Genomic DNA, 13,635 nt, shown 5'->3' on the forward strand with positions numbered 1-13,635 from the left:
CCGGAGACCTGAAAAGAGGAAACAAAACAAGACAAATTCTCATGTGGTTTAGTAAACAGATTCCTCACTTTTTCTTGCTCTTTTGCCTCCTTTTCTCTCGTTTGTTTTTCTAACTCATTGTCTTTTCTTTCTTTTTCAATTTTCTCTTTTTCCTCACACTTTTGTTCAATCTCAATTTCTTTTTCGATTTCTTTCTCTTTTTCACATCCTTTTTCAATCTCAATTTCTTTTTCCACGACACTCGTTTCTTTTACACTCTTGTTTCTTTCTTCAATCTCACTCTCTTTTTTAATTTCTTGTTCCTTTTCTTTCATTTCTTTTTTTCGTCTCTCGATTTCATTCCATATATGCTCATTTTCTCTCATCAACATTTCTTGTCTTTCCTTTCTTCTTATTTCTTTTTCTTTTTGCCTCGCTATTTCATTATAGGATGGAGATGTTACAAATGAATCAGCACGAAATGACTCTCGTTGGGTATAATTGGAACGACTTTCATACAAAAAATGATCACCTCTTCGAGATTGATTCTTGGCGGACGAATACCTCAGTGCATACGAAGGACTACTTGTGATTTCTCGTTCGTCACCTCAGAAAGCTTTAAACTCAAAACTTGCTTTGCTTCGTCTTGAGTTCCTCGTTGAATAGGAATCATGGTATGAATCTCTTCCCAAAAATCAATGGATGTGTGCCTTCGTGATGATCTTGTCTCCGTCTCTTCGCCCGGTGAGTTTGGCTTCCATCGGGCTCTTTCCTCCACTCGATCCAATCGATCATGCAATTTATCAAATTTTGATTTCACCATTCTATGCATCTCTTGCATCAAATATTGGAATTCTGATTCGGGAAATGTTTCTCGAGACATGATTAAGTAATGACAAGAAGATGTTAAAAAAATAATAAAGAAAATAAATACCTTACCACAAACCTCACAAATTCGCTCGAAAAGGAAAGAATGATTTTCACTCGCACTCGTGTTTACATTCAAATTTTGGCTTTTTCTTTGATGTAATTTCACTCGTGCCTTTTTCCACTCAACCTCTTCTCACAATTTCGTGATTTGTCTCGGTAGACTTAATTTGCTGCTTGAGGGTCGGTTTCAAATTGGTTACAAGGGATAATGTCGGGTGTAGGGTAGGCTGAATAAAGAAGAAAATTGGTTTAAAGTGTGGCGTTGGGATGGGTAAATAATGGTAGGAAGGGAAACTTGATGATCGGAGTAATAAGTGATAATGATAAAAACTCGCAAGACTTTTCACTTTTTTTTCTTTCTTCTTTTTTTTTAACTCGATTTTTTTGTCACTTCTTTTTTTTTCCTTTTTTTGAAATTTTTTTTCTGAATTTCTTCTCTTTTTTTAAATCCAATACAATAGTAAACAAAATACAAGGAAGAGAAAAAAAATTAAATTCCAACTCAATTTTTTTGATTTTTTTGACTTTTTTTACATTACGAACCTATTCTGAGCTTGATACGAACATCGGTACTCCTCGTTTTAGTAGCTCTGATACCAAATGATGTGATCTGGCTCGGTTGATTGAGTCGATTCACTTGATTGCCCGATCGTCGACGAGAAGTTTGTTCGATTTTGTAGATAGATGGAGTTAGATGATTTTTTATAGCGAAAGTTGAGAAAATGGGTTCAAAAGATGGTTTGGGTAGATGTTTGATAGGCTCGGTGAAATAAAGAAATATTGTTTATAATTTAATAGTTAAAATGGAATGGAAAAATAGAACTCAAGCGAAGAACGATTCAATACTATATGAAGTATTGCCCCGGGACTTATATTGCTTAAGGTGGGTTTAATAGATTGTCGAAGATGGACCTTGACCCGTTACCTATAGAAAGGTAGGAACCAAAGGTATAAAAAGGTGGATGAACGCCACACCAGGATGGTGATAAGTTCAAGAAGTCGGGTTGACGCCACTAGCGAGCTAGATAAGTCAGAACGAGACTCGTACGAAATAGGATAGGAGGAAACCTCACAATCAAGTTTTCAATAATCAAATTCTGTAACCTTTTACAATAAACAAGTAAGCTATTTATAAGCCTAAAATGCCTATTGATATTCGGCATCTATGTTGTTCACACTAACTTAAATTCTGTTCACACAGGTATTTAACATGTTCACACAAATAGCATTAAAATCCAGTTCATGCTTGAAGATGGTACATGAATTGGCCGAACCATCATGATGCTTCACTTGATGCATTCCTGCATCCTTAGCCTTGAAGAATCTCCATAATTCCATGAATGTGCAGCTCTTTAATGATCCTACATCTCCCTTGGCTGAATGAGGCATTAATGTGCCTAAAATACTTGAATGGTCATCTTGAAAATGCATGAATCATGCATGAAACGTCCCATGTATTTCCCCCCATAAATATGATCCATGAATCTTCAAATACATGAACTTTTAGCAACTCCCTCTTGCATGAACGTCCCAAATGCATGTGCTCCTTTAAATGCCATCCATTGAACCTCAATTGTGCATGCACACTCCCATACATTGCACCAATCCATTCATGAACCTGCAGCAAATTAAATCAGCAAGTTAAATGCATTTCAAACACATTAAATTAGCAGCATATGAACTCAATAATTTGCACATTAAATTTGGCCATACATATTAACAATTTTAGACATATTTAAAACATCATAATTAATTAAGTATTTAATTTAGATATAATTAAAACACTTAATTAATTATTTGTCCAGATTTTAACAAATTAACTAACTTAAGATAAACAACTAATTTAACTAATGACAAATTAAATGGTTTATTTCAGCAAAATAAATGCAAGCTAAAGAAAGTTAAAAATAAGCTCATTGGGTTAAGATTGAGCTGAATTGAGCTTGAGTGAGTTGACTTGAGCTCGAGTGAGCTGGAAACGAGCTAAACGGAGCTTAACGAAATGAAATTGAACTAATTCAGCTCGCATGGATTTGCAAACAATGCTTAGGGAGCTGATCCAAAAGTGTGCCCGGGCCATGGTCGTATCACATCATGTGCCCTCGGCCTTGACACTTGGAACATCTTATGTCTCTCGTGCGATTTGGCGCTTGCTCATTTTTATTTCGACTTGTCTCTCCAACGGGTTGATTTGATTTAACTGCTACTGTCGGCTCTTTTGTTCTAACAAGGGGTTTGTTGACTCCTTGATTCCATTTGTTGATTGAAGAATTGGCATAGGGTCTACTAACTCCTTTTCGCTTAAGTTGCTTTTCAACCTTAATCGCCATGTGAACCATGTCCATCACTTCAACATAGTGTTGTAGTTCAACTATGTTGGCAATGTCATGGTTTAAACCCGCAAGGAACCTAGCCATGGTTGCCTCTCGATCCTCCTCGATATCAGCTCGAATCATCACTATCTCCATCTCCTTATAATAGTCTTCAACACTTCTATTTCCTTGAGTAAGGTTTTGAAGTCGTTGATAAAGATCTCGATGGTAGTATGATGGAATAAATCTTTTCCGCATGACTGATTTCATTTCTCCCCAAGTAGAGATGGGTCTTTCACCATTTCGTCGTCGACTAGTTACAAGCTGGTCCCACCACACTATGTCATAATCAGAAAACTCAATTGCCGCGAGTTTCACCTTTTTACTCTCCGAATAGTTATGGCAATCAAAAACAAGCTCAATCTTCTTTTCCCACTCCAAATAAGCTTCAGGGCCATTCTTACCTTGGAATGGTGGAATTGTCATCTTGATATTCTTAAGATTGTCATCTGGTCGTTCACGATCTCTAGGACCTCGTTGTCGTTGACGGCCTCGACGTCGTACACTTTGGGCAGATGAGTGATCACTTTCTTGTCCACTTGCTTCATAAGGATCTTGAATTGGACGTTCTCGCTCTTGTCTTGCATCTTCCGAAGTCATCTCACGTTGTTCTCGTCTCTCGACTCGATATAATCGATCTTCAATTGGTTCAAGTTTTCTATCAAATAATCGCTCCATCTCTCGCATAATTGCTTGAAGGGTAAGATTTGGCACTCCTCCTCCAACATTTCTTACGGGACGGAACCCTCCTTCCACATTTTGATTTCTTTCCAGACTTCGTGACATATTTTTTTTTAAAATGAACTCACAACAAAGAATCTCACTATCCACTCACAAAGAAATCTCACTTCCTTGGCTTTTATACTCTCGAATAAACTCACCACTCTCTTGCCTCTTTCCACTCACTCCTCCTTTCTAAGTTCTTAGGAATTATTTAAACTTAAAAAGCAGTTGTTGTGGGTCGGCTTACAACCTTGATGTTTGGGCTTGGTAAGAATATTGTAGGACAAAGGAAAGTAGGCTTGAAACAAGAAATGAAAAGGTTGGATGTGGCGAAATAGTAGAAGGTAGTAATAACTATAATTTGGGCAGCAAACAACAACAAAATTTCAAAACTAGCTTCTTCTTCTTTTCACGAATTTTTTTTCATGAATTTTTTTTTCAACTTGATATCCAATCTCTTGAGTTTGAAAGGAAACCAATTTTTTTTCAATTTTTTTTGAATTTTTTTTCGAATTTTTTTTGAAGAAACTACTATACCGTATTGCCGACAATGTCGATTCTTACTCCAAATTCACTAGCTCTGATACCAATTTGATACGAACTCGTTTTGTGATTGATTCGAGTCGTTAGTGATGCCCAATCGTGAATTGAGTAGAATAGAATCGTTTCGGTTTAAAGGAAACAAAATAGAAATAATGGCTTCAAACAAAGGTAATAAACAAAATAGATAGGAAACAATAACAAATTAATTGGATAAGACCGAGAATGAACCAACAAATAAGGGAATTGTTGACCCGAATCTCAAAATGGTGCTTAGGTGTTTAACGGTTTAAAGAAACAGCAAGAAACCTTGACCCACTATCAACTATGATAGGAACCAAAGGTATATTGAACGCCACACCAAAGGTGATAAGTTCGGTAAACAAAGAAAAGATGGACGCCACAAGCTATGCTTGATAAGTCAAATCAATTCTGTAAGAACAAAGAGAATTGGATAGCTCACAATTCAAATATAACATCTATATTCAGCAAAAGTCCCCTCTCTAAGGCTGATTACAACTATTTATAATGCTAGAACAAGGTAACCGAATGGTCAAAAAAAAACATCCACTTAACGTGCCATAAAAACTGATGTCTTTTCTTATGCTTTGAACCAAATAACTCCTTCCATAAAATCATTTCAATTCAGCTGATTTGAATGTCTTTAATGTCTTAAAAATGTCTCTTGAGTTGTCATTGGCTAGCTGAATAGACACCATCTTTTAACCTGCTCCTTAATGACATTCAAAGGTTTGATTAATTTCTCCTGAAAGCTCCAAAAACGGCTGGAAGGGGAAGAGTTGCTGCTGAATTTTAAAGGGCATAAAATGCTCTTTAAAAACTCCTTTTAATGATCTTTAATCTCCTTTTTTAACAGCCCCTTTAATTGTAACTCAAAAGAACTTGAACAGCCACTTATTAAATGTGTAACAGCCTTGAATTGTAACCACTATAAGCTAAAAAGTCACCTGCAATAAACACATTAAAATGAGTTTATTAAACACATTAAAACACTTATTAATCATAACACATATTAAACTTACTTAAATAAATGAACTAAAACATATATGCAATAATTATTCCAGCAACTAGTTTAATTAAAGAAGCATAATTTAAATAACTTAATTTATGCATCAATAAATAATCCTAGGAACTAGATCAATTAAGAAGCATCTTATTTAATAAAGTTAAATAACTAACTCATGTATTAAAACTTTAAGATAAGTTAAATTAATTGATCAGCAACTTATTTATTAAACTAAAACAAGTTAATTAAAAGAAACAAATTCAGCTTGCAATAAATTGCAAGTAACGCCTTTTGAACGGTTTGAAGCACGACTATCAAATTCGGCCACTCCCTCTTCCCAAGCTCGTTCCACATAGCTTGCTATTACATTTCGAAATCTCTTAGCTCGTGATCGAGTTATTGGTCCTCGTGGCAGCTCAATGGATTCGGTAGTAATTTCCCGAGCTAAGGCTGCATCACCCCTTCTAAGACATTTGAAGCATTTTATGTCTCGGGATCTATTTGGTTGGGCATCCATCTTTCCTTTACTCGATTCAGCCATTGGTTTGTTGAATTTGGTAGCTGCACTTACTTCTTTATTTCGACTCGGCAAGTCTCGTTTGTTGGACCCTTGCCCCCACCTAGTTGTAGAAGAAGTATTAGGGAAAGAACGAAACGTACCTTTTCTCTTTAATTATTTTTCAACCTTTATGGCCATATGGACCATATCAATGACCTCGACATAATGGTGTAGCTCCACAATATTTGCAATATCTCGGTTAAGGCCGGCGAGAAATCGAGCCATGGTGGCTTCTCGATCTTCCTCCACATCGGCACGGATCATGGCCACTTCCATTTCCTTGTAGTAATCCTCCACGCTTCGTTGGCCTTGAGTTAAGCTTTGGAGCTTTTGATACAACTCACGGTGATAGTAAGCAGGAATGAGTCGCTTTCTTATTATGGCTTTCATTTCCGCCCATGTAGACACGGGAAGTTCGCCATTGCGTCTTCGACTCATCGTGAGTTGATCCCACCATATTATGGCGTAGTCGGAGAATTCTATAGCAGCTAACTTCACCTTCTTGCTTTCCGAGTAATTGTGGCACTCGAAAACTAACTCCACCTTCTTCTCCCATTCAAGATAGGCCTCGGGATCTGACCTTCCTTGAAAAGAAGGAATCGCCATTTTAATGTTCTTTAAATCATCATCGGTCCTCTCTCGATCTCTTGGTCCCCGTGCTCGTTGGCCTTGTCGCCTTGCACTTTGTCGCAAAGCTCGATCACTTTCAACGTCACTTGCTTCATATAGATCATTTGCATGTTGCCATGGACGTTCTCGCTCTCTTCTCGGGATAGGAGGGGTGTTCGCACGTTGGCTTCGTTCCTCCATTTGTTCCATTCGTTCATGAAGGGAATCAAATTGAGGTTGGAACAAATGAGAGATTTCTCGCACGATTGCTTGAACTTGAAGATCGGGCACTCCGCCTCCAGGAACATTCCTTCTTGGTTGAAGATTAACTCCTCCACCAGCGGCGTTCGAAGCTCCTCCACTTGTTGCTCGTCGTTTTGGGCTCCTAGACATGATGATTAATATAAGAAATTATCCTCACCACAAAACCTCACAATTTCTCTCACAAGAAAAGAATTCACTCCTCTCGTGTTTTCACTCTATTTTTGGCTTTTATCTTGATGTACTCTCTTTCCTTTTACCTCTCAAATCCAACTCTCGATATTCTAAAAAGTTACTTAGATTTATCCACACTTGTGGGTCGGCTTCAAGGGCTAAACAAAGGAAAATTGTATGGTTTTGGGTAGGCTCGAAAGAAAGAAAGGTTTAAAGATGTGGCGTATAAAATGGATTCACTAATTGGAAAAGAAGAATCACTTGAATTTTTTTTAATAGCGTGAAATTTCACTAAGATGGATATAAAGGAGTATAGAATGTGATTTTGGAAAAATTTTTGTTGAAGTGTCTCCAGACTTTTTTTTACGGATCTTTCACGTCTTTTCGTCCGCACCTAGACCGTATACAATTTTTTTTTCAATTTTTTTTCAATTTTTTTTCGAATTCTTTTTTTTTCGAAACTACAATTTACGTACCTAAAAACCAGCTCTGATACCAACTGATACGAGCTCGTTTCGAATGATGTGACGAGTCGTATTATGTTCCCGATCGAATTTAGGTAGTGTCGATTTAGTTCAAATTCAATAAGATGAGTTATAATGGTTTTAAATGACTTAGGAAGCAAAATAGGGATAAATGGTTTCCAATGAAACAAGAACGAACCCTTATTAGCAAATAAGGACCCGGGCTTAAAGGTTTTAAAGAAAAAGAAAAGGATGGTAGATAAAACTGAGACCCTCTATTTAGCAAAATAGGAACCTTCGGTATATTTGTGAACGCCACACTAAGGGTGATAAGTTCGAAACAAAGTCAGATTGACGCCACTCGTAAAGATAAGTCAATTGAGCTTTGAAGAATAAAGAGAGTGAATTGCCTCACTAAAATGATATTTCATTCAGAAATTCGTCAAAAGTCCTTTTACAAGAAATTCAACAACTATTTATAGCCTTTCTACTAGTAACCGAATGGACAAATTCAAGACTTAGTTTCTAAGTAAACAATGAACTAAAATTCAGCATGAATGCAAAATTATTAGCCCATGTAGATTCGACTGAATGAGAGCTCCAATGGTCATCTTCTAGATGGGCAAATGCACCTTGAACATCTTGAATGTGCATGAATAGGCTAGGTTCGGTCAATGAGCATAAATAGACTCATTTAAGTTGCATCTTTTGGCTGAAAAATGACCAGCAATTAATAGGAACATGAGCAGCCATTTGGAGTGTGAAAGCAAAGCTTTGAAGAGTCTAGGAGTGTGAACACCATGAACCGAATAGCCAAAAGACTTTCAGCAATGTGAAAGAAATAAATAGCAACTTTGAAGAATGAAAAATCATCTCTTTTGCCGAATGGTCATCTAAGGAACTCCAAAAATCAGCACACCATTTTTAATGTAGTTCATGCATGAATCGCTAGGTGCATTGAATCAATCATGCATGCATCTTGTTTAATGCACATTCGGCCAACCTTCCCCATGCATCCTCACATTCGGCTGAACCTAAACAAAACAAATAAACTTCATTAATTTGCCCCAATTCAGCTGAATATAATATGAATATAATAATTAATCATTAGAACAAATTAAATTAGAACTAAACAAGACATATTAATTCGGTTAGGCATAATTAAAACATGTCTTATGTTCAGACCAATTTAAAGACATCTAGACAAATTCAATGCAGCTAAAAATGACATATTAAACACTTGTAATAATTGAGACATATTTAAAAGCTGTAGTAAAACATAGTTAAGTGCTTATTTAAATGGTCCAAAAATTCCAGCAACAATTAATTAGTTGGAACGAAATTCAACTTCAAAGAAATTGAAACTGATCATTTGGTATCAGAGTTTGGGCGTTTTAGGTGTTCTTGGTTGATTTCTAAACTGATCTCAATTTTTTAAAGCACAAACAGCAGTTTTACCCAGAAAAATTGTTCGAAAAAAATTCATTTGAGTGGGTAAACGTTGTCCGATTGATCTGAAATTTTACATACATATTTTTGGCACTGTGATTGAATATAAAAAAATTATTCCTGCAAAAAAATCAGTCCAAAAAGTCAAAAAAATAAAAAAAACGAAATTCAATAAAAAATTTAAAAAAGATTCAGCGGGTTGAATTTGGTGCCCAAAATTTCCAGATCAAAAATTCATTATATAAGGACATTCCAGATTTAATTTCGTGATTTTTGGAGATCGGGAACACCTCGAACGAAGTTGTCAAGTTACTCCGCAGTTTTTCGGGTTTTCTGTTTTCAGCAATTTTTATTGATTCTTAGCTGTAGGTTTTCATTTGTTTGCTTTTATTCTTCCGTTACGTTATCTAACACCTTCTTGTTTCTTGTGTTAGTAGGATTTACACGTGTGCACAACTCCTTCCTCGGTGCAACACGAATCACTTGGTGTCTCGTCAGTTTTTGGCATCCTAGTGCAAATTAGGATTCTTTGGTAGTTTGGTTCACACTCTCTAATTGGTTGATATAAACTCTGATAAAGAACTCACAAGATTGAATTCGACCTCATTGAGAATTTGATTTTTCTTTTTGAGTGATTAATGGTGAGGTTTGCTAACTTTTATTTTTGAGTGTTGAGTGTTTATTTTTTACAGGTTTTGAAGATGTCTAAAGGTGATAATAATGATGCACTTATGAAAGTCCAACAACAGTTAGACGAACATACTATTGCAATCACACAAATAAATGCTACACTTCAAGCATTGAATACTACTTTGAATGAGGTACGAGTGAATCAAAAACATCAATATCGAGATCCAATTAAGGAAGATAGGGATAACCAGCCCTATAGGTGCAGCCCTCAACGTGTCCCTAGAATGGATGATGATTTTCATGATCGTGGATAATCATCTTTGGCAAAACCAAAGAGCGAGCAGCAACGAGAACATCTCTTTCATACTCGCTGCCATGTACAAGGTAAGCTTTGTAGAGTTATTATTGATGGTGAAAGTTGCTCGAACATAGCCAGCACGACGATGGTGGAAAAGCTTTGCTTAACCACTACCAAGCATCCACAACCTTATCAACTACAAGGGCTTAGCAACAAAGGCCAATTTAGGGTCACTCAACAAGTGCGCATCGCCTTTTCTATCGGTAAGTATCAAGACGAAGTTGTGTGCAACGTAATGCCTATTCAAGCCTGCCATTTGTTGCTAGGAGAACCATGGCAACTGGATCGAAAAGTCACTCACGATGGTCGTACCAATAGGTATTCTTTCAAGCATCAAGGAAAGAAACTCACCTTAGTGCCGCTCACTCTGGAACAAGTCCATGAGGACCAAATCAAACTGAAAAATTCTGTTAAAACAAGTGAGGAAAAAGAAAAAGAGAATGAAAAAGAGCAAAAAGAGATTGAGAGTGAAAAAGAAATTTAAGAAAGAAGAGAAAATGAATTAGAAAAAGAAACAAAAGAAAAAGACGTGGAAAGGGTAGTGAGGAATGTTTCCACTAACCAAGATATGATTTTTTCTTGTGTTGCTACTTTTCAGGTTCCCGAAAGATCGAAAGATAACTTTCAACTTCAATACCTCTCAAATGAAAGACGCTTTCATACGATCAACTTAAGCAAAGATGAAATCACACTACATGATCCTGAAGGTAAGCGAGGTAAGGAAATTTTAGAAACCGAGTCCAGTGCAGATTTGAAAATTATTGATAAAACTTTTGGTGACTTAGTTCTTAAAAGATCCCCTCATTTTGATCCGATTAATTGTTACTCTTCGATTGTGGTTGATAAAGTCATTACGAAAAGAAGCGTGATTTGTTATTCTCTTGATTTACCTTGTGTAAAATCCTTGAATTTGTCCAAATCTGTTTTGGAGAATAAGGTCACAAAATTTTCCAAATTTATTTTCAATTTATATTCGTGCCTTAAACAGTTTATGTGGTTGTACATGAAGTTTGAGTTCCATTTGACAAACGTTAACTCAACAACGAAGATTCGACTACACTATGCCCCCGATGAGCGAAGGTTTGTTTTAAATGAAAAAGGTAAAATCGACCCTTATTCTTCTGCTTATTGAGGTAAGATGCTTGAAACCTTTGAAACACTTTTGTACTCCTCAGATAGTGATAAAGATCGTGTTGATGAACACTTAGATCGAAACGTGCTTGACTGTCCTATTTTATTTATTGATGATCTATCTGTTTTGATGGTTGATAAAAAGATTCTTGGTTTTGATAATGCATGTGTGAGTGAATCTATAGACCGTCGATTAATGCATGGTATGATTATGCAACTCTGTGAACCATGTGAATCTTTTCAAATACCTACTTGTGACGATTATGTTTACCATTTGATTTATTACTCGCAATTTATTCATGGTTTGTGGGAACAATGTGAGACGACTGAATGCCTTAAAACATGTCCATCTTTGTTTCAAATATTTGACGAGGCAGTGGTGAGTAAATTAGATTGTTTGCATGGTAATCTGAATCTGTCCATTCACATGCGTTATACCTGTTCTGTTATGCTTATGATTGGACTACAAGCTTGTTTCCGTTGCTATTTACTATCTCATGGCTATTCTTCTCAGTGGACTCAATTGCCATTAGTCCCGTTCGATAGAGGAAAGTCGAGTTCATTTGATATTTCAGATTTGAGGACGAATCTTTTGAGGAAGGGGGAATGATACGAGTCACAAAAGCCCAAATTCTTGAAGGCGAGGCCCAATAAGCAAATTCCCAGCCCAATCAAGAAATCCATCCATACTTAGTTGAAAATCAGGCCAAATTGTCAAAGTGGCCCAAGTTGTAAAGTTTTATTTTTATTTATTTATTTATTTATTTACTTAGTTTAAATTTTTATGTCAATATTCAGTCCAAGAGTCCCAGATAAAATGACCTATGACCGAATTTCCATATTAAAATAATTAGGAGTTTTTTTTATTTTAGTTTTCTAATTAGATTAAGACTAGTTATAAGGCCTATTTAAAGGCATGGCTGTCCACCTTGTTAAACACTTATGATTATTATTAAAATTTCAGATTTGTTGAGAGCAGAATTTTCTTTGAGTTTTCTCCAAGATTTCTCTCTTGAGTTTTCTTTAGAAGTTGTTTTAACAATCTTTTGATTGTGGGAGCCATCTTCAACCTTCTTCTTGCCATCGATATTCTTTGGAGCGGAGATTAGAGCCGTTTGAAGAGATTTGTGAAATCTTTTGGGATTTCAAGGATCTTTAGGACTTATCCTTTAATTTTTGCTGTTCAATTTCTTTTATTTAATTGTACTTGTGCCGAATCTCAATTTTAATCTATTTGCTGTTTTATTTGTGTTTCCAGCCCTCGTTTATCTTAAAGAATTGATCAATTTCACTTTTTACTGGAGTTCGACAATCAGCCCTAAATCCCCAAATTCTAGGGTTCTTGCCGAATGCACACTTATTCTTCTTGGGTGAATTTGGTTGTGGAAACTTAGGGGAAACTTTCGTGGTGGTCAATTGAGCAGATCGCCCTCGCTTTCTCAGCCTCAATAGCCGTTTTATGCCTTCAATTTCTTTCTTTCTCATTGACGCATAAACCCTAATTTGTTTCAAGAAATTCTGGTCGATCTAATTTGCTTGCTGATTTGGTGTTCTTTGACAGATTCGGCTTGTGGGAGTTCATTCTTGGGAATCAATTTCGTGTTCTTGGTTTCAAGAAACCTCTTTCATAAGTGTTTCGTTCCTTGATTAGATCTTGCTGATTTTTAGGGTTCTTATTCCAGATTTTAATTTTCCAGATTTAGTCTCGTTCTTTGTTTGATTTCAGATCTGTTCGTTTAGAGCTTTCGTAGGAGTTTCCCGTGACTTGGCAACTCGATCTTGGTTCGCGCGCAACCCGTATCAGAAATTGTTCAGCTTGTCTCTAAGCTCTTTGCTATCTTTTTCCTCAATTCGATCCAATAGCATCTTTGAATCGTTTAGCTCTAGCTCACGTTATCGGACCAATGGGTAGCTTGATGGCTTCTTGTTCGTTCTCCACTTGGTTTGCAGGCAAGTTCACATCATTTGCTGGTTTGGGGATTTTTATTTCAGATTTGAAAATTCAAAGTTCTAATCTTTTAATTTCTGTTTCGTTTCAGATCTATTCGTTTAGAGCCTCGTAGGAGTTTTCTCGTGACTTGGCAACTCAATCTTGGTCCGCGTGCAACCTTCTATCACTACTCCTCGTCGATGATCGGGCAATCAAGTGAATCGACTCAATCAATTGAGTCGGATCACATCATTTGGTATCAGAGCTACTAAAAGGAGGAATTTTGACGTTCGTATCAAGCTCGGAGTAGATTCGTAACGTGAAAAAAAATAAAAAAAAATTCAGGTTGTAATTTTTTTCTTTGTATTTCAGCATATTGTAATTGAACAAAAAAATCAAAAAAAGAGGAAAATCGAAAAAAATAAAAAAAAATCGAAAAAAAGATTCAAAAAAATTCGAAGTATAAAAAAAAGTGAAAAGTCTTGTGAGTTTTATTTTG

At 36.2% G+C, this 13,635-nt stretch overlaps 1 pseudogene; it reads right to left on the minus strand.

Moving 5' to 3' along the window:
• Positions 1-8,650, minus strand: part of LOC107943393 (uncharacterized) — a 28,933-nt pseudogene extending 20,283 nt beyond the window's left edge.
• Between the last annotated feature and the right edge of the window lie 4,985 nt (positions 8,651-13,635).

Source organism: Gossypium hirsutum, chromosome D07, assembly GCF_007990345.1.
Source record: "Gossypium hirsutum isolate 1008001.06 chromosome D07, Gossypium_hirsutum_v2.1, whole genome shotgun sequence".
Classification (NCBI taxonomy): domain Eukaryota; kingdom Viridiplantae; phylum Streptophyta; class Magnoliopsida; order Malvales; family Malvaceae; genus Gossypium; species Gossypium hirsutum.